Source organism: Malania oleifera, chromosome 12 (genome assembly GCF_029873635.1).
Source record: "Malania oleifera isolate guangnan ecotype guangnan chromosome 12, ASM2987363v1, whole genome shotgun sequence".
Classification (NCBI taxonomy): Eukaryota; Viridiplantae; Streptophyta; class Magnoliopsida; order Santalales; family Ximeniaceae; genus Malania; species Malania oleifera.
Genome location: NC_080428.1, coordinates 9311485 through 9334931, shown reverse-complemented (window position 1 = coordinate 9334931; position 23447 = coordinate 9311485). Strand labels below are relative to the sequence as shown.

The window sequence follows — 23447 nt, the reverse complement described above, 5'->3', positions numbered from 1 at the left end:
AAAAAGAGAAGAAGGAAAAAGGAATTATATTAAAGGAGCATCAACAGACATTCGTTGACGAACCCAGAGTTCTCGTCGATGAACATCCTTCTAGATCTCATTGACGAAATACATGTGTCTCATTGATGAGAAGATACCGAGAGCAGGGAATTCAGACCATTAAGGGTTTGTCGACGAACTCATTATCTTCATCAATGAACACCCTTCTGCGACTCGTTGATGAGTACACGTGTCTCATCAATGAGTACACGTGTCTCGTTGATGAGGCCACGTGGCAAGTAGCCTATATATATAAATATATATATATATATATATGCAGAAATTGGATTTTCAGCATAGGTTTTCAGTTTCTCTCTCATTTTCTCTTTCTAACTTCGGTTTCTCCCCCTTCTCTCCTCCGATCCGGCTCCGTTTTATCCCGTTTCGATGATCAAAAGTTACCATGTTGATCCCGGGGAAATTATCTACAACTTAGTCGGAGCAGAATGCTGATTTGGGGTTCTTGAGCACCATTCCAAAATCAGGGTAAGTAAGTACGTTTAGGGTTTGTGTAGTTATTTGGTATAAGTGAACCTAGGAAAGGTGTTAGACGATAACATAGTGGGGTTTGAGTTGATTAAACTAGGGTTAATGCGATTTCAGGGTTTGGAGTTCTGAACGCCACAAGCGTGATTTAGGGTTTTCTACAGGCTTCTCAGGAAATGAAGCAAGGGAATAGACTAAGTTAGGTATTTTTAGAAAATTTAATGTATATTATACAATATTTGTTCCATAAATTATGTGTATGAAATAATTAGTCTTAGGAATACTGATGTTGAACTAAGAAAAACCTTGATTTCAGATTTAATATTATTTTGTCAGAAAAATATGTTTTCCAAGTCAGATAATATGACCTAGTAGTACTCACTTGTGTGGCGTGAGTATAAATGATTTTACTGCAGACTTATAACATGATTAGAATATTTAATGTTTTCACTGAAAAAGCATGATTTGACCATAGTTTTAGAAAGACAATGATCAGTATGGAAATTAATATATTTTTCAGTATATTATGATAATACAACCAGCGTAGATGTCGTGATATGATAGCCGACGCAGATGCCATGATATGATAGCCAGCACAGATGTCGTGATATGATAGTTGGCGCAGATGCCACTATATGACAACCAACGCAGATGTCGTGATCAATTTTAATATGACAGTTTATTTAGAAATTATGAAATTATAGCTTTTATTCAGAAACATGTAAAAGTCAGAGTTTATTTCAAAAATATGAAAATATTATTTATGAATAGAAATATATTATGTGAAATGTATTATATAGTAACAGAACTCGGATGGTTACGTATGTTAAGAGCATGGTACTGTAGCTAGTTAATCAGATCGGTGTAGCAGGATACCCACTAAGTGCGGATCCCAGAGGTTGGTGAGTAGACTGAGCGGACCAAATTGGGTATAGAAAATCCATTATGATATATTATGAACCTGTTTAAAAGTAGAGATTTTCATGTATTACCAGTTACAGTTTAAGATGCATTACAGTTATATAATTTGCAGTATATGTTTATAGTATAATAAAACTCACATTGCCACACACTGATATTAGTCTATTTCCCTTACTGAGAGGTGTCTCACCCTAACATTACAAGTATTTCAGGAAATCCCGACAGACGAGTGGAGCAAGCTCCGTGATAGAGGAGTTCGTAAGTACTACCCAGTTGCACGGTAAGTAGTCGGGTCATACTCATGATGGATTTTTGGGGTATATATGTGAATATGTAGGAATAGTGAAACACTAGTAATTTATATATGTAAAGTGTATTTTGGTTCCACTGCTTAGGTAATATGTATGTATAAACAAGTATTTTGGTTCCACTGCTTAGGTAATATGTATGTATAAACAAGTAAATCCCCCGTACTTACGGGGCTAGGTTGACTTTGACTGTGTATTATGGTATTAGAGTGCTATTAGAGTAATAATATTTTATGTAAAAAAAATGGTTCCAAAGTCAAGACGTTACCAATAGTATGTGGAAAAATAAAATAAAATAATGTAGCAGAAATTTGGTGTCGTTATATCATAACTTCATTGTGATACTGAGATTTTTATTGAAATAAAGGATGCTTTTTAGGTATTCTAGTTATTGTAATGGAGATCTTCCGCTGTGTATTTATGTGGTATCAAAAATTTATTTACAATAACACTTTGGACCCCAGTTTTGGGTTTGGGGCGTTACAAGGTCCCTCCCACCCACGTTGCAATGGCACTTCATTTCCTTTTAAAAAAAAATATTTTAAATTTTATCATATTATCTTACATTATATTATTTATTTTAAAAATAAATCCTAAAATAATTTCCCCTCCCCTCACTTATTCCTTTTAGTGCACACTTTAAGGCTTCCCCTGCCACGTGCTCCCTTTTGTCCAATGCCACCACCACCAGTAATCGGCTCTGCCTTATCACCTTCAGAACTGGGGACACACACACACACACACACACTCTCTCTCTCTCTCTCTCTCTCTCTCTCTCTCTCTCTCTCTCTCTCTCTCTCTCTGAGTCTTTAAACCACAAAAGCCCAAAGGGTTCCTAAGCTCCCATGGCCACCCGACACCGAATTGCATGTCCTTGTCAACTTCTACCTCCGTCGGTTAGATAAGCCACTTGTGTCATTTAGCACAATGTCCATCCTTGAAGGTGGCTCATATGCTTGGGCTTTGAGAATGGCTTGGTCATCGATTCCTGCAACTGAAGACTGGAGCTTGGTCTCTTTTATATTGCAAAACTCGTAAAGGCAAAAGTAACAAAGTGTTAAGGAATATAGTACAAATATATTAAAAAGAAATTTAAAATAAAAAATGATTCAGAACTAGGCTTAGAACGAATATCTGATTCTCTTTAAAGAGATTCAAGCCCTCTGGATTTTTTTTTTTTCGGCTTAGCCTACGAACCACTGTAGCATAACTTTTCTTTGACTTGTCTATCACAAGGTTCAACAACTTGCTTTGAATGTATGAGTCTTTCCAATTTTGCACAAATGTAAGAATCCAAAGCTCCACAAAGAGCACCTTTCTTAAGTTGTTGAACTCTTTATTCATGGATGGTAGAATAGTATGATAAAGAGTGATGTGAAGGGAATTGTATGTAGATATTATATTTTAGAGCCAATGCTTTGCAGTATTTATAAAGGTACAAAACCTAAAAATAAGGTACACTAAATATATTAAATTTAAGAAACACAAAAATCAAAACTTAAATAATTAGATATCTTACTATAATGTATGTGCTCTATCCAAACACACAATTGAATAAGTGTCTAACTTCAAGGTACACACTCGTTCCAAAGACTCAAATAAATAAAAATCTAACAACAAGATATATGCCCTTTCCAAAGACTCAAATAAATTATAATCAAACTCTGAAATATATGCCATCTCCAAGATGTTTAATAAACTTTGATAATATAATATTAAAATAAACTAACAAATCCCCCTAACCTTATTTTAATATTATGTATGCAACATGCTTGTAAATAGTTTAACAACCAATAAGGGATAATTATACATAATGAAGGCGTGCTCTGCATTGAACCTTCACTTAGTAAATAAACAATAATCTTTACTCCAGAGTCAGTAGTGATCTCAAACTTGAACTATGACTGCTTAAGAAAAATAGAGTATTACTGCTCCCAGATTATGATCTAGATGTTGATATGAGCTTTAACAATCAGCACGTTTTGGATACCCACTGTGTTACTAACCCGTTAGAGCTTTGACGGTGTAGTAGGATGGGTAGGCCATGATGGGTGGGCAATCGTGCATAGATATGTTATATTTGACTTAACCTAGTAGGCCAACCAGTATTAAGTCCAGCCTATGGGCCGCACAACCCAAATCAAGAGGGGTGAATCCATGATATACAAATTTACATCCAGGGTATAATTCAAGTAATATACAAATTTAACAAATGATTTAAATGATACGATAATTCATTATGATATAGTAAGATTATGTTTATAAGTACAGATTTTCATGCATTACCAGTTACAACTTAAGTTATACTACAATTATATTATTTGCAGTATATGTTTATAATATGATAAAACTCACGTTGCCACACACTGATATTAGTATTTTTCCCTTACTGAGAGGTGTCTCACCCCAGCATTGCAAATATTTCAGGAAATCCCAACAGGCAAGTGGAGCGAGCTTCGTGATAGAGGAGTTCGTTGGTATTACCCCAGTTGCAGGGTAAGTTTTTGTGTTGGGGCCATGATGGATTTTTGGGATATATGCGTGAGTATGTAGAATAGTGAATCTCTGGTATTGTATATAAGTTGAGTATGTTTTAGTTTCGCTGCTTAGATGACTTGTATGTATAAACAGGTAAATCCTCGGTACCTATGGATTCTGGTTGACTTTGACTATGTTTTATGTTATTAGAATAATAATAGTGTGGAGACTCGAAAAAATTTAAATTATGAAATTAATAAAGGAAAAAAAAAGAAAATTTTAAGGGGAAACTATAGGGTTTTGTTGATGAGTGCCCTAAGCTCAACGAACTGCCTTCTTTAACCTGTCGATGACCTGCCTTCTTTGACCCGTTGACGAGGACACATCTCTCATCGACGAAGAGATATAGGTTGCAGGGTTTTAGAACTTTTAGGTTTGATGACGAGGTTCATGGGTTTGTTGACGAACTCCTTTTTTCGGTTCATCAACAAGTCGACGTGTCTCATCAATGAAGCCACATGGCCATCCGTCTATAAATACGCAAAACTCACATTTTCAGCGAGGGTTTCAAGATTTTACTTTTTCTCTCACTAAAATTTCGGTGCTCCTACCTTCTCTCTTCAAATTCGGCTCAGTTCGTCCCCATTTCGATGATCAGAAGTTTCCACAATGATCTCAGGGAGATTCTCTACAACTTAAACGAAGTAGAATGTTGATTTGAGTATCTTGGGCATCATCCCAAAATCAGGGTAAGTAAGTAATTTTAGGGTTTATGTGCTTATTTGGAAATTTTGGAACCCAGAAAATGTGTTAGATGTTAATATACTAGGGTTTGAGGTAAGTGAACTGGGGTGAATGTGATTTCAGGGTTTGGAGTTTGGAATGTCGTAGGTGTGTTTCAGGGCTTTAACAAGCTTCGTAGGAATCAGGTAAGGGAATAGATTAAGTCAGGTATTTTTAGGAATTTATTTATAAATTAGTGTATTTTTCAGAATACTAGTGTTGAACAGAGGAAATAGGTTTTATAGCATATTATAGTATAATACAGAATAGTGCTCACTTGTGTTGTATGAGTATAAATTTAATGTAATATCAGTATGTCAGAAATGTTATTATTTTAAAGAATATGTATGGTTTTTCAGTAATTTTTAGAAGATCACAGACAGTACATATGATAAAGATATTTCCAATATATTATGATATGATAGCCAGTGCAGATGCTGAGATATGATAACCAGCGCAGATGCCAAGATATGATACCCGGCGCAGATGTCGAGATATGATAGCCGGTGCAGCTGCCGTGAACAATTTTATTATGATGATTTATTCAGAAATTATGAAATGACAATTTTTATTCAAAAATAATTTAAAAGACATTTTATTACAGAAATATGAAAATGTTATTTATGAATAGAAATATATTATGTGAAATGTATTATCTAGTAACAAAACCCAGATGGTTATGTATATTAAGAACGCGGTACTGTAGCTAGTTAATTAGATCGGTATAGTAGGATACCCACTGAGTACTAACCCCCAAAGGTTGTTGGTAAGTAGGCTGGGCGGACCAAATTGGGAATAGGCTATAGTGCAACCACACTGTTTAGGAAGTGTGGGTTGGTAGCCAATTAGCTCGGAAGTGTAGGCGGTGTAGTAGGATACCCACTGTGTTATTGAACCCTAGAGGTTGTCAGTGTAGTAGGCTAGGCAGGCCAGGTTGGGTGGGCAATCGTGCAAAGTTATGTTATGTTTGACTTAACCTAGTAGGCCAACCAGCGTTAAGTTTAGCCTATGAGCCGCACAACTCGGATCATGAGGGGTGGAGTCATGATACACAGATTTACATCCAGTGTATAATTTTAGTGAAATACAGATTTAACAAGTGATTTTTAAAGATATGAAAATCCATTATGATATAGTATAAACCTGTTTAAAAGTAGAGATTTTCATGTATTACCAGTTATAGTTTAAGATGTATTATAGTTATATAATTTGCAGTATATGTTTATAGTATGATAAAACTCACATTGCCTCACACTAGTATTAGTCTATTTCCATTACTGAGAGGTGTCTCACCCTAACATTACAAATATTTTAGGAAATCCCGACAGACGAGTGGAGCGAGCTCCGTGATAGAGGAGTTCGTAGGTACTACCCAGTTGCAGGGTAAGTAGTCCGGTCAGACTCATGATGGATTTTTGGGGTATATATGTGTATATGTATGAACAGTGAAACTTTGGTAATGTATATATGTAAAGAGTATTTTGGTTCAACTACTTAGGTAATATGTATGTATAAACAGGTAAATCGCCGATACTTATGGGTCCAAATTGAGTTTGACAGTGTATTATGGTATTAGAGTATTATTAGAGTAATAATATTTTATGTAAAAAAAAAAATGGTTCTAAAGTCAGGGCGCTACATTTTGGTATCAGAACTTAGGTTGTAAGGTTTTGTGGACTTTAGTGTGTAGTGGAAATAATACCAGAGTATAAGAATAGATCAGGAATTTAGAGAGTCCATGTTGGGAAATTAAGATGAGTATTTAGGATTTTGTTTCGTAATCGGGAAGTAGGATTTTCATAGTGGTTTTTGTGTTTTTTCCTGGGGTTACGATTTCAGGAAAGTCATAGTAAACTATTGTTGGGTTGTGTTGCTCAATTGTTGGTCTAAATCTTAAATTGAAAGGACGTTAAATTAAATTGATGACATGAGATTTTAGTTAAATAAATATGTTAGTTATGTTACGCACACATGGTCCTCAGACTATGTTTATCTTCTTTTCAGGATGGACGGTGGGGGTAGCAGCACTCACGCTAGTGGTGATGATGGTGCAGGTCTCTCTAGTGCGGGTGGTGGTGATTCAGATGTAGTTCTGAGTAGTGTGGCTCAACAGGTTATGGCTAAGATTACACGGAACTCTAGGGAGCAGGGAGGACTAGTTGCAGACTAGGGCTGCACTATAGAGAAGTTTGCTAAAATGAATCCTCCAGTGTTTTCAGGAGGAGTTGATCCTACAGTTACTAAAAAATGGATGTAGGAGATTGAGAAAATACTCATGGTGCTTCATTGCCACGATGAACAGAGGGTCCTATATGTCACATATAAGTTGACAGGTGCGGTTGAGAGATGGTGGACAGCCCTAAAATTGCTTGAGGAGCAGAGACATGTACCAATAGTCATGTCATGGAACCAATTCAAAGAAATTTTCTTTGATCGTTATTTTCCTCCTACTGCTAGAGAAACTAAGATAACTGAATTTATGAATCTAAGACAAGGGCAACTGATGGTTCAGCAAAATGCAGCAAAATTTATCGAGCTGTCACGCTTTGCTCCCTACATCGTTCCAGATGAGGTGAAGAAGGCAAGAATGTTTGAGAAGGGTCTAAGACATGACATTCATAGATAGGTGGTAGTACTAAAGGTGCAAGATTTCTTTAAATTAGTTGATAGGGCCACAGTGGCAGAAGCGAGTAGCCAGAGGGATATGGAGACGTCGAGTTAGGGGAAGAGGCCCATGCCTCCAGGATTCCAAGCAGGGTCTAGCCGAAGCCCTTAGAGGGGAGACAGATCCGACAGAGCTCTGAGGCAGGAGACAGGGAGACAGGAGGTTCAGGGTGAGCAGACATATCTAGTTTGTCTTACATGGGGAAAGAGACATAAAGGAGAATGCCGAGTAAGGAGGAATGTCTGCTACTGATGTGTTGGACCACGTCATGTAGCACGACACTATCGTATGCAGTATCGTATTGCTCCTGCTCCTAGACCATTTGGAAGGAATATCCAAGAACCTAGGGGTGGCGGACAGCAAAGGAACACAACTCTGGTGAGAGTCTATGCGTTAACATTAGGAGATGTTGAGGCTGTAGGCGACGTCGTGACATGTATGATTATTACTTTATCATATAAAGCTGTTGTTTTATTTGACTCAAGTGCCACCCATTCATTTGTGTCATTTGGGTATGTCAAATCAATTGGAGTTACAACACAGTATTAAATACTAATTTGTTAGTAGCCATGCCAATTGGATTCGTAGTGAGATGTGGAAGGGTGCTTAGAAACTATCCAGTGGCCATTCAGAAAATATTACCAGCCGATCTTGTAGTATTGGACATGCAAGGATTCGATATAATATTGGGTATGGACTGGCTGATAGTTAACTACGCCAGCATTGATTGCCATCAAAAGAAGGTAATTTTTAAACCCTCGGGAGAACAGGAATTCAAATTTGTGGGTTCGTGTGTGCGAGTCTCGCCATAGGTAGTGTAATGACCCGAAGAATAATGATATTTAAATAATAAAGAGGGAGAGAAATGGAAATAGAAACAGAAGGACGCAGCAGGCTTTGTCGACAACATTGCACTTTGAATATAATAACTCAGAAGATTTTTGCACAGGGCCTTGTCAACGAACACAGAGTTCATCGACGAGCGCATAAGTAGGCCTCGTCGAAGAAGCCATGCCTCGTCTATGAGAAAATACCGAGTGGTTTTTGGGGCAGTTTGAAATTCGTCGATGAGGGGAGAAGTTCGTCAACAAAATTCTTTAAAGACTTGTCAACGAGATAACGTGTCTCGTTGACGATTTCGATTCTATAAATTGCTAAAACTCAAATTTTGGATAGAATTTAAGTGCAAATCTTTCTTCTCTCTCTTTAAAACGCACCCCTCTCCTTCTCGCTTTGATCCCGACCCCGTTCACACCGTATCGACGATCTGAAACCACCACGATGCTCCTAGCGAAGTTCTCTGCAAGTCTGCCGGAGTAGATCGTCGGTGAAAGAGGTTTGGAATTCATCCCAAATCCACGGTAAGGTATTTTATTCAAATTATGTCTTCCTTGTAGTTATAAGACATGTCATAGGTAAGAAAATACTGATATTTTGTTCTGGAAGATATTGTTTTCAGGGTGTTAAGTGGAGAACCCCTCGGGTGTAGGGTTAGAGTTCAGTGAGAGGCTTTTCAGATTTAAGGTAAGGGAAATATGTTATACTAGGAGATTCATTTATTTTATTAGAAATTTTATACATTTATATATATGCATGTATACCAGTTATATTACAAAATATAAATTTTTAAAGTATGTGTGGCCAAAGTAAATATTACCTAATATGAAGTTTTGTACAGTTTTCAGTACAGCAAGCTATACAGATATAGTTAGATATTTTACATATTTTTATATAGACAGAATATGTATACATATACAATTTTACTTAGATGATTACACAGAAAAATATTTAACAGTATACAAATAGAACAGTATATATGGTGTATATAGAAAGTTATGTTTTCCTAAATGCCATAACACCCTGAGAGTACAGACAGATTATATAGATAGAAAGTACAGACAGATTATATAGATAGAAAGTACAGACAGAGTATACAGTTATAGCATCAAGATGCTACAGATATTACAGAATTTACAGTACATAATTATGATGTTATGGTTATTTTGGAAACATAATGAAAACAGTATAAAAAGTATAGTATATATATATATATATATGATATCAGATCCCTGTGAAAAGATTATAGACAGATACAGTACAAATACAGAATACAGAGCATGGTACTGTTGCTAATACAGATAAAAATCAACCACATATCTCAGATAGTGAGTGGGTACCATCAACCGTGCTCGGAGAGTATGCAGCTCCCCAGTTTGTTGGGTTAAGGGGGCCGGTTTGACGAGGTAGCAGTCATTCCTGCACTTAGGAGACTATGCAATTTGGCTGGGCTGAGATAGTATAGAGTATAGTGACTTACTTGGAGGGCTGACCAGGTTAAGTCTCGCCTACGGGCCGCACAACCCTGTCATGAGGGGTCAAATCATGACATACAGAGTTCTACGGATAAAGCACAGTTATGTATATGTATACAGTTTTACACCTTTTGTTGTATATAGTATGATATTAGCAGTATGAATGATAGAAAGTTCAAATGATACATATATTTTAAACTACTGTACATGTGATATATGAGTTTTACAGATTTACCAGATCATGCAGTATTACATACTATTATTATAGTTTTGCGACTTGGCTGTCACACACTAGTAATAGCATATTTTCACTTACTGAGCATCGTCTCACCCCATTACTTTATCATTTTTCAGGTGAGCCAGCTAGGCGAGCATATCAAGCTCACAGATAGGGAGTTTATTTGATTACCCTAGTTGTAGGGTGAGTTTTTGATAGAGTTTTGTATTTTTGAGGTAGATGATACTGGACGGAATTATTTTGTATGGTTATGGTCTATATATATTGGATTTTGGTATTGTATAGTATATATGGTTATATGATTTATGTTTCCGCTGCGTAGGTATGAATACTGTATAGAGGATTACCCCGGTGCCTACTAAGGCCCGAGTTTCATAGCAGAGGGTATCAGAACAGTTAATATATATATATATATATATATATATATAATAAGGAAAAAAATGATGATCATGATGTAAATTTTGAGGTCATTACAGGTAGTGTTAGCTATTCAAGCGGGGAGGCTACTTTAGTATGGTTGCTAGGGGTATGTGGCTTATATAAAAGAGACATCAGAGAAAGAAATGAAACTTACTGACATTCCAGTAGTCAAGGAATTTTTAGATGTGTTTCCAAAGGAGTTACATGGTTTACCACCAGATTGGGAGATTGAGTTTGCTGTGGATTTACTTCCAAGAACAGCAGCGATATCTAAGGCACCCTACAAGATAGCCCCAGTCGAGTTAAAGGAGCTGAAAGGCCAATTGCAGGAGCTGTTAGATAAAGGGCTCATCAGATCTAGTGTGTCGCCTTGGGGTGCACCAGTGCTATTTGTAAATAAGAAAGATACGACGCCAAGAATGTGCATCGATTATAGGGAGAAAAATAAAGTGACGATCAAGAATAAATATCCTTTTCTTAGAATTGATGATTTATTTGATCAGCTTCAGGGAACCCAAGTCTACTCCAAGATTGACCTTCGGTCAGGATATCACCAGGTGAAAGTTAATACAAAGGATGTTTTGAAGACATTTTTCCAAACTAGGTATGGGCACTACGAGTTCTTGGTAATGCTATTCGGATTAACTAATGCACCGGCAGTATTTATGGACCTAATGAATCGGGTGTTCCATCAGTACTTATATCAGTTTTTTTTTTTTTTTACCTTTATTAATAATATACTAGTTTACTCGAAGAGTTTTGAAGAGCACGAAGATCATCTAATACTGGTACTGCAGGTACTGAGAAAAAAGAAGCTATATGCCAAGTTCAAGAAATCTGAATTCTGGCTAAGGCTGGTCACTTTCCTTGGGCATATGATCTCTGAGGATGGCACATCAGTAGATCCAATCAAATAGAAGCAGTGGTGAATTGGGTGAGACCGGGAAATATTCAGGAGGTCAGGAGTTTCCTTGGTCTAGTAGGGTATTATCAACATTTTGTGGATGGTTTTTTTTTTCATAATATCGGGTCCATTGACATGACTCACCAAGAAAAATATGAAATTTGAGTGGACCAACAAGAATGAGCAAAGCTTCCAAGAGTTGAAACAGCGGTTTGTCGCTGCACCGGTATTATCTATTCCATCAAGAGAAGATGGATTTGTTATATATAGTGATGTGTCCCAGAAAGGACTCAGATGTGTGTTGATGTAGTAGAGGAGGGTTATTGCTTATGCTTCTCGGCAGCTTAAGGAGTATGAAAAGAACTACCTAGTACATGATTTAGAGTTGGCTGCAGTGGTGTATGCTCTAAAGATCTGGAGGCATTATCTTTATGGTGGGAGATGTCAGATCTTTATTGACCATAAAAGTTTGAAGTATTTCTTTACCTAGAAAGAATTGAATATGAGACAGAGGAGATGATGGATATAGTGTAAAGCAGACAGGGGGAGGAGTTTAATATTTTAGATGATGGAACTCTGAGATTTCGAACCAAGTTATGTATATCTGCAAATACTGAAATTAAGAGGACCATTCTAGAGGAGGTGCACAGATCTCTTTACACAGTATATCCTGGGAGCACTAAGATGTATCGGGACCTCCAAGAGTATTTTTGGTGGAGCGGTATAAAGAGAGAGATAGCAGAGTTTGTGAAGCAGTGTTTGACATGCCAGTAGCTAAAAGCTGAGCACCAAAGACCGGTGGGACAGTTGCAGCCACTCCACATTCTTGAGTGGAAGTGGGATCATATAACCATGGATTTCGTTATAGGGTTACCACCGGCGTTGCATGGGTAGAATGCCATTTGAGTGGTTGTAGACTAGCTGACAAGGACTGTTCATTTTCTTCCTATTAAAGTCAACTATACCATAAGTAGGCTGGTGGAACAATATATTTAGGAAATAGTTCGATCTCATGGTGTGCCGGTATCTATAGTATCATATCGAGACACACGATTCAGGTCAAGATTTTGGAAAAATTTGTAGGAGGCTTTGGGGTCTCAGTTATCATTCAGCACTGCATTTCATCCTCAAACAAATGGACAGATGGAGAGGCAATCCAGATACTAGAAGATATGCTCCAAGCATGCATGTTGGATTTCGAGGGTAGTTAGACCTAGTATATGTCACTGGTTGAATTTGCGTATAATAACAACTACCATATCAGCATCGGAATGGTACCTTACGAGGCATTGTATGGTAGGAGATGTCGTTCTCCACTATACTGGGATGAAGTGGGTGAAAGGTGAGTTTTGGGGCTAGAGTTAGTGCAACAGACATATGATAAAGTCTAACTTATCAAAGATAGAATCAGTGCGGCCTAGAGCTGGCAAAAAAACTACACTGATACTCATCGCCGGAAATTGGGGTTTGATGTGGGAGACTATGGATTGTTGAGAGTAGCACCATTGAGAGGAGTTGTGAGGTTTGGGAGGAAGAGTAAGCTGAACCCTAGGTACATTGGCCTATTTGAAATACTTGAGAGAGTGGGTCCAGTTGCCTATAGGTTAGCTCAACCATCAGTACTATTCATGATTCATGATGTATTTCATGTTTCTATATTAAGGAAATACTTCTTATATCCCTCCCACGTGATCAGCTATGAGGAGTTGGAGCTTAGAGATACTTTAGCATATAAAGAAGTACCAATACAGATTCTAGATAGGAAAGAACATGGGTTGCGCACTAAGAAAATTTTACTAGTGAAAGTGTTGTGGAGAAATCATGCAATGGAGGAAGCTTCGTGGGAGCTAGAGGAGGAGATACGACAGAAGTACCCATATCTATTTAGGTAAGAAATCATGCTAGTAAATAGAATTTGAATTTTGTGTAGGTTAATCAGTAATATGTAATAAATTTTCTATTTTGGGTTGGTTTTGGGAGAATTTTTGGTTGGTTATTGTAATCTCCTAGAACCGTAAATGTAACCACGGTATTCCTCCGCCATAAGTGAGGGTAATTAATGAAATAAGTAGCGAATTTTTCTTCAGAGGATGGTGTATAACATAGATGACAAATTTCGAGGACGAAATTTTTATAAGAAAGGGAGAAAGTAGAAACCCAAAAAATTTAAATTATGAAATTAATAAAGGAAAAAAAAAAGAAATTTTTAAAAGGAAACAACAAGGCTTTGTCGACGAGTGCCCTGAGCTCGTCGACGAATTGCCTTATTTGACCCGTCGATGAGGACACATCTCTCGTCGATGAAGAGATATAGAGAGCAGGGTTTCAGAACTTTCAGGTTCAGTGACGAGGTTCATGGGTTCATTGACGAACTCTCTTCTTCGGTTTGTCGATGAGTCCATGTGTCTCGTCGACGAAGCCATGTGGCCATCCGTCTATAAATATGCAAAAATCACATTTTTAGCAAGGGTTTCACGATTTTATTGTTTCTCTCTCTAAAATTTCCGTTCTCCCTCCTTCTCTCTTCAGATTGGGCTCCGTTCTTCACCATTTCGATGATCAAAAGTTGCCACAATGATCCCACGGAGATTCTTTACAACTTAACTGGAGCAGAATGTTGATTTGAGTATCTTGGGTACCATCCCAAAATCAGGATAAGTAATTTTAGGATTTATGTGCTTATTTGGAAATTTCGGAACCTAGAAAACGTGTTAGATGTTAATATACTAGGGTTTGAGTTGAGTGAACTGGGGTGAATGTGATTTCAGGGTTTGGATTTTGGAACGCCGTAGGCGTGATTCAGGGCTTTTAACAAGCTTCGCAGGAATTAGGTAAGGGAATAGATTAAGTTAGGTATTTTAAGGAATTTATTTATGAATTAATATATTTTTAGGAATACTGGTGTTGAACAGAGGAAACAGGTTTTATAACCTATTATAGTACAATACAAAATAATACTCATTCATGTGGCATGAGTATAAATTTAATGTAATATTAGTATGTTATAAATGTTATTATTTCAAAGAACATGTATGGTTTTTCAGTTTTTTAGAAGATCATAGACAATATAGATGATAAAGATATTTTCAATATATTATGATATGATAGCCAGCGCAGATGCCGAGATATGATAGCTGGCACAGATGCCAAGATATGATAGCCAGTGCAGACTGTGAACAGTTTTATTATGATGATTCATTCAGAAATTATGAAATGACAGTTTTTATTCAAAAAATATGTAAAAGCCAAACTTTATTATAGAAATATGAAAATGTTATTTACGAACATAAATATATTATGTGAAATGTATTATCTAGTACCAGAACCCAGATGGTTACGTATATTAAGAGCATAGTACTGTAACTAGTTAATCAGATCGGTGTAGTATGCTACCCACCGAGTGCTGACCCTCAAAAGTTGTCGGTGAGTAGGCTGGGCGGACCAAATTCGGTATAGTCGACAGTGCAACCACACTATTCAGGAAGTGTCGGTCTGTGGCCATTAGCCTGAAAGTGTAGGCGGGGTAGTAGGATACCCACTGTGTTACTAACCCCTAGAGGTTGTTGGTGTAGTAGGTTGAGTAAGCCAAGTTGGGTGGGAAATCGTGCAAAGTTATGTTATGCTTGACTTAACCTGGTAGGCTAGCCAGCGCTAAGTCCAATCTACAGGCTGCACAACTCGGATCATGAGGGGTGGAGTCATGATACACAAATTTACATCCAGGGTATAATTTTAGTGAAATACAGATTTAACAAGTGATTTTTAAAGATATGAAAATCCATTATGATATAGTATAAACCTGTTTAAAAGTAGAGATTTTCGTGTATTACCAGTTATAGTTTAAGATGTATTATAGTTATATAATTTGCAGTATATGTTTATAGTATGATAAAACTTACATTGCCTCACACTAGTATTAGTCTATTTCCATTACTGAGAGGTGTCTCACCTTAGCATTACAAATATTTTAGGAAATCCCGACAGACGAGTGGAGCAAGCTCCGTGATAGAGGAGTTCGTAGGTACTACCCAGTTGCAGGGTAAGTAGTCGGGTTAGACTCATGATGGATTTTTGGGGTATATATGTGTATATGTATGAACAGTGAAACTATGGTAATGTATATATGTAAAGAGTATTTTGGTTCAACTGCTTAGGTAATATGTATGTATAAATAGGTAAATCGCCGATACTTATGAGTCCAAATTGAGTTTGACAGTGTATTTTGGTATTAGAGTATTATTAGAGTAATAATATTTTATGTAAAAAATTAAGGTAAGTGAGTTATTTTGAAATTTTCTTAACGAATATTGTCATCTGGAACTTAAGAAATATTAAATGGGTATTTTTATAGGATTTGAGTAAGTTGGGGTTTTTGGAATACAAGGTTCGGGTAAGCATCACAATCATCTTTTGGGGATTTCTATTGACGTAATTCAAGGATTTAGGTAAGAGAAAATTTATATATTAAATCACGTTTTCATGAATTAAATGATAAGGGGCTATGTTATATATATGTATATATGTTTTCATTTGAGTATAAAATGTCAACCATGTAAATTATGTTTTCTGAACTTAGGACTACTTATTTAGCTATATATATATATATATGAAAATGAACTGATATAAGTGAATAATATTTTCAAGATAATTATGTAAGAAAAGAAAGGTATATTTTTGGTATATGAACGTTAAATGTAGGTTGTTGACTCTACGAGTCTAATCTTGTTTTGATAATGACAAATCACTTGGTATTTGATCTATGCATGAAGTTTGTGAACAGGACTTACATTAAGCATACATGGAAAGATAACGAGTCATGCAAGCCTTCAAGTAAAGCTTACAAATCTTAGCAAAATCCATGGAACTCAAAGAGTACGAGAATCGAGATGCAAGTGGCAAAGTTTAAGAACATCTTGGGAATGGGTATTTAGAAATCATGTATTTACATTGTCATATGATTTAATTTGAGACTCAACACAACTTAGAATGATTTTAGGATTCATGCATTTCATGTACATCATTAAGGAACTTCCATGAACTTAGAAATGTTTTTAAAATCATGAAAAATTTGTTTTATAAAAGACTCAAGAAAAGAAGTAAAGCAGAATTTTAAACTGGAAATGAATAATTGAGAAAAAGGGAACTTCGGTAGTCTGAACTCAACCTCAGTCGCCTGAAGAATTTCTTCGATTGCCTGAAGATTAAGTTCGGTAGCTTGAAAAATTAAATGGGAAACACAGAACCTAGCAGAGGTACTTCGGTTGCTTGACCCTAGAACCTCAGGCGCCTAAAGTGACCACTTCGGTTGCCTGAACCCCACTTTGGTTGTCTGAAGTTGCGGGATAGTCTAAAAATCAGAATTTTATTAAAAGGACTCGCGAGCTATTTTATTGATCCAATAGTTGAGATCAATCCTAAGGGTAATATACTATATATTCTGAATATCTAAACTCTAGAACACAAAAGATAGACACATAAGAAAGAGAAGAACACACCTTGTTGAAAGAACGTTGAAAATCTACTCCTAATGCTATACGATTTCCTACACTTCAATCTCTAATCTTTGAGCTTGGGCAAATCAACTCAGGTTCTCAAAGGAAACTTGTTACTCAACTGTATTTTAATCTAGTATTGAGGTTTGATCTTTCAAGTTATCATTTTTAAGAACTTCTCATCTTATCTTATCACGTGTTGTTTGAATATCATTAGAAAAATTTTGATCTTGGGTGTGCGTAAACCTATAAAAATTGATTGTTGAAAAGATCATTACTTGAGAACATTTTTTGTTAGATCAGCTGATTGTTTTTTGATTCAAGGATATATAAATATACATATATATTTTTCATAGACCTTATTATTGAAAAACCTATTTTGATTAAAAAATTGATCTTGAAAGTGCCTTTACATATACATTGTTATTCTAAATAAGATCATTATTTGATTTAGGATGTGTGATTGATTGAAAGGTTTGATTCAAGTGTGTGTTTGCTAAAGGATCTATATTTTAGATATATTAATGTTTTATTAAATATCCTTAAAACTTATAACTATACATTTTATTGAAGGATATTTTATGAAAAATAATATACTCAATTTGTGATTGAATACTTGAGATAAAACTTTGTAATTTTGATTCAGTTAATATTCAAGACAAAGTTTTTGTTAATAAGTTCACATCAAACATACTTGTGTATTTTTGCAAAGTGAACCAAGAACCCTAATTTACTCCAAAACATTTGAATATATCTTTACTTGAGAGTTTTGGTTAAATAGGAATTTGTGTGTTGAAGCATATCGTACATAAAACGATTGTATCGTTTTCATATATTCCTGAGCTTCAAGTTATATCATATATTAATGTATTAGGAAATTAAATTGTACTCACCAGCTTTTTTTTTTTCAGAAACATTGTTTTGAGTGTTAATTTTCAGATTCTATTGTATACATGGTTTGGTATGTGAACCGATGTGAGAAGAGAGAATTGTATCTTTTGTAAGCAGTGGAGTAGGAGGAAGTTGTGTCTCTTGTAAGTAGCGGATTGTAAGGGAAGCTTCATCCCACTTTAAGGAGCAAGGTTTTACTGAATCCTTTAGTGGATGCTCAAGGCGAGGACGTAGGCCAAGTTGGCTGAATCTCGTAAAACTGTGTTTTTCTTTTCTCTTCCCTTTACTCTTTATGTTTCAGCACTGCATTTAAATTGTGTATATTGCATGTATAGATTGGATAGCCTTACACATACATAATTAAGTAACAAGAAGTTTTGGTAAATATATAAAACAAGTTTAAGAAGTAAATAAGTGCCAAAGAATTTTTTAAATGCCCAATTCACCCCTCCCCCCTTTGGGGATTATAGCTGATTCAACATAGGTTGACCTATTTTATGAGGAATATATATATATATATATATATATATGAGTTTCACTGTAAAATTGTGTGACATGAGTAAATGTAAATTCTATGAAAATATATGTTATATGTATGAGATGCAAGCTATGTAAGAAATGCACTGAGAATGAAAATGTTATAAGAATCATGTTACTTGTGTTTGATAATGCAACTATGTATACAATGACATCTAAAAAGAGTTGTAAACTAATTGATGACAGCTAAAAGGAGTTGTGTTAGCAGGCTAGCACATATCTATGTGGACTAACTAATATACAGATAAAATGAGTTGTAGTACGAATGAATGAAATGAAAATGAAAATGAAAATGAAATGAAATGGAAATGTGAATGAAATTGATATGAAATGTGAAATGTGAACGATGTAAAATGTAAAGGGTTACGTAAAGTGAAATGCTATGAAATGTTAAAGTTGAGAACATGAACAGATGTGAATTACTGAAATAACAGACAGAATAATGTATTATGGTATTATCAGTATTTATTCTAGTAAAACATGTTATGTTTGGGCAGGGCAAACTTTTCGTTCGAGAACTTACTAAGAAAGGCGAGTGCGATAGTAGTACCAAATGTAGCAGTAGGCTACATAACGCACTAAGGTAAAGGAAAACTATTTATATGGGCGGGTAGATTTTCCTATTCTCGGGGGCCTTCGTTGGTAAACTTTTGTATGAACTGTGTGAGTACGAGATTTATCTATCACTTTAAGGCTTAGAAAGTAAGGTGAGTGCCCTAATATGCTTCAATTGTGATCTTTGGGTTACCTAGAGTATCAGAGCAGAGGAGTGCTACTTGTATGGGCGGGTAATCACCTCTATCCTTGGATAGTCTCGTGGGTAAATATTTTACATATGTATGATCAGGTTCAGAAAATGATTTTAGGATTTATGTTAATGGTTTGCAAATGATATTAATAGGTTATTTATAAATCTCATGTTGATCACACACTGTTTTAATATATTATTTTTTCCCTTACTGAGATGTGTCTCACCCAAATATGAACTTATCTTTTTCAGGACCTACACGAGATCGAGCTTAGAAAGCTCAAGGCTGAGAGCATTTTTGGGTTATAGAAGGAGAAAGGGTATAATTTTGTTCACACTTTTGGGATATATAAAGCTATGTTTTATGTTTTATATTTTTAAGTCTTCTAAGGGATGGATAGTTGTGAATACTGGATCTTTTTGGATATATGTATATATGTAAATACAAGTGGATGAATAGTTATTCTGGATTATAGATAGATATAGTAAACTCTGACATTTTTATGATTGAGGATTATAATTATGTTTTTTGCTACGTATTTATTTATGGATTATCAGGATTTTTTCAAGTATAACGCATCAGACTGGATTTAAAGGTTCAGGGAGTTACATTTGGTATTAGAGCAATATATTTTGGGTTCTGTAAACCTAGGAATGATTTATACCAAAGTATAGGAATTAGTTAGGATAAAGATACTGGATGAATAGGTTAGGTGTTGAGAAATAAGTTTGATGTTGAGAAGTATAAGATTTTGTTTTGTAGTTTAGAGGCAGAAATACGTCAACGATTTCCAATGATTTTTCTGGAGTAGTCGACAGCCTCAAAAAAGCCACGATAAACCTTAGATGATTTCGTTTCTGAGTTGTGAAATTGGTCCTTATATGGAGAACTCGGATGTATATTGGATTTAACTTTAATGACTGTGTTGAGTAGGATATGATAATGGAATTCTTATCCCTTTTTTGTTCAATTTTCAAGATGGACCCTAGAGATAAGGATATAGAGGCTGAAGGAAGGGAAGGTTCAGATACTTCCAGTAAAGATGACATTGATACCTCCAAGATGCTGCGAGGTATAGCCCGCCAGGTTAGGATAGATATGAAGAATTATCCAAAAGAACAGAACTGTCCACCTGCAGGTCAGGGCTGCAGTATTAAGGAGCTTATGAGAATGAATCCTCTAGCTTTCGTAGGAGGACCTAATCCAATGGTTGCAAAGAATTGGGCACATGAAATAGAGGAGATCATTGATGTACTTGACTGCATGGACGAACAGAAGGTCCGTTATGCCACTTCCAAGATAACCGAGGAGGCGAAACGCTGGTGGCTTTCTGCAAAGCTACTAGAGGAACAGAAATTGGTAAAGATAACTCTTACCTAGGAGAGATTCAAAGAGTTGTTCTTTGACAGATATTTTTCTTCATCTGTCAGAGAGAAAAAGATTGAGGAGTTTACTAATCTGACCCAGGGGGATATAACTGTTGCGAAGTATGCAGCAAAATTTGTGTAGTTTTCTTGTTTCGCACCATTTTTGATCCCGAATGAGGCAAGGAAGGCCAAGAAATTTGAAAAAGGCCTTAGGCGCAAAATTTATGAGCTAGTGGTGGGGTTTCAGGTTCAGAATTTCTTAGATCTAATTGATAAGTTTTTGGTGCTAGAAAAGAGTATCCAGAGCAACACAGAGCCTTTAAAGCAGAAGAAGAAGTCTGCACCATCTAGTTTTCAATCTAATGTCAATCATGGGTCAGGAAAGAAAGAAAAAGATGTTGTGGACTCTGTATGCTAGAAATGTAATAAAAGGTATAGGGGCAAATGATGGTTTGACACTCCAAATTATTTTAGATGCGGTAAGACAAGGCATATTAAGAAAATTTTTCAGGAATCGTTGCCTACAGTATCGGCTCAGAACCAGGATCAGGGAAAAGAGCAGGTACCACTTGGAAGATGTGCACCAGCACGAGTATACTCATTGATTCAGGCTGAAGCTAATTCCATAAGGGATTCATGTATGAGATTATATTTAAAATAATGATAATTTTATTTAATTATAGATGATGTAAAGTTTTATATGGTTATATATACATTGAACTGTATGAGTTAATGAATTCTAATGATGTGAAAAGATGAAGAGTAGGTAAAATTTCGAGGACGAAATTCTTTAAGGAGGGAAGAATGTAACAACCCAGAGAATTTTAACTATTTAAAATAATAAGAAAGATAATAAAAGAAAAAGGGAAAATAGAAGAAAGGGAAAAGAAATTTTAAAAGGGTAACAAGTAGGTGCTCGTCGACGAGAGATCTTCTGAGCCTCGTCGCCGAGCATGCATGTCTCATCAACAAGGATTAATTGAGAGGGTTTGAGATGTTCTGAAACTTGTCAACGAGCTCATGACCTTGTCGACGAGTGTTCTTCTTAGGATTGACGACAAGTCCACATGTCTCATCGACGAGACCCTACCTATAAATAGAGTTGCTTTCATTTTTTCAGCGAGAAATTTTCGGATACTCACTCACTCTCTCTCTAGAAAACAAACCTTTAGACTTCTTTCTTTGATTTCGAGCTGGATTTGACTCGATTTAACGATCTGGAACTACCACGAGGTTAGTAAGATCTTTCTCTACAAAGTTGTGAGAGCTGATCGTTGATTTAAAAGGTTTAGGAAACATCCCAAAATCAAGATAAGTGAGTTATTTTAAAATTTTTTTAACGAATATTGTTATCTGAAACTTAGGAAGTATTAAATGGGTATTTTTCTAGGATATAAGTAAGTTGGGATTTTTGGAATACAGGGTTCGGGTGAGCGTCACAGGCATCTTTTGGGGATTCCTATTGACGTAATTCAAGGATTCAGGTAAGGGAAAATTTATATATTATATTAGGTTTTCATGAATTAAATGATAATGGACTATGTTATATATATGTATATGTGTTTTTGTGAGGACCTGCTTAATTTCCACATCTTTTTATAATAAAATTAATATCACAAATCCCAACTCAGCAGATTATAATTCGCCTGAACTTATGAGTACCAGGGATACATCAAAACACATAACGAAAGCCTAAGCAGCAGGAAATATACAATCATATTATTATGAATACGAAAATATTTATCACATTACCATAAATACCAGAGTCATTATATCCACTGTAATTCAGTATGTACATTTCAAAAATAAAATCTAGAGACATTTCTCACAAAATCCAACTGTCACTACTAAAACTTACCCTTCAAAGAGGGCAGACAGACGACACTAGATCAGCGGGGCTTTTCCCGCTCTTCTATCTGGGGCTCCTGAAAAGTTTATAAAATTTTGGGATAAGATACCTCTCAGTAAGGGAAATAAACTAATACCAGTGTGTGTCAACATGAGTATTCCGTGTTATACATATATCAAACAAAACATATTCAGTAACTGTTTTGTCAAATTTGGGAAATCATATATATCATCAAAACATGACAGAACATACTACATTTTCATAAACATATTTCATCTTATGTAATAATAATAATACAAAAATATTTTTAGTATGTTAACTGACTGTTGTCATGTATTACCCCCACATAATTAGGTTGTGTGGCCCGAAGGCAGGACCTGACAATGGTTGGCCGACCACTACCAAGTCAAAAGTACAGTCTGTAAGTCTGATGGGTTTACCAGACCTGATCCGTACACCAGGGGCGCTCACACACTTCTTAAAAACCACATCAACCATCTAATCTCACACCACTTCGTACAGTGGCATTAATACAGATATCATGATCATGAAAACTATAGACACATAGTAACGGAACCGTGCAAGTGTTAGCCTAGATCAAGCCAACCAGGTTCTGATATCATATAACATATACTGAAACTGTGATACATGGATATTTCATATCATTAATTATCAAATCAATTATATCATTTTGCATATATACTTATATCATGAAAATCATCAACTTGTAGGTCGATATTACACATTTTACCATAACTTGGCCCGTACGTCGGTAAATCATAGCATAACACAACTCGTACCCTGACAAATCACATTCATAACTCGGTCCATACGCCGACAAATCATACACATAGTCAGCTCGTACGCTGACAAATCACATCCATAGCACGGCTCGTACGTTGGCAAAATATATTCATAACTCAGCCCTTACACTGTCAAATCATACACATAGCACGACCCGTACGCCGGCAAAACATATAAAAATTTCGACCCATACGCCAGTTTTCC

At 35.9% G+C, this 23447-nt stretch overlaps 1 protein-coding gene across 1 annotated transcript in view; it reads right to left on the bottom strand.

Moving 5' to 3' along the window:
* Positions 1–22286: 22286 nt before the first annotated feature.
* The window catches only part of LOC131145031 (uncharacterized), a 47603-nt gene continuing 46442 nt past the window's right edge, over positions 22287–23447 (bottom strand). The window contains exon 4 of the transcript XR_009133952.1: positions 22287–22515. The gene's annotated coding sequence lies outside the window, so the exon portion shown is untranslated. The remainder of the gene's footprint in view (positions 22516–23447) is intronic.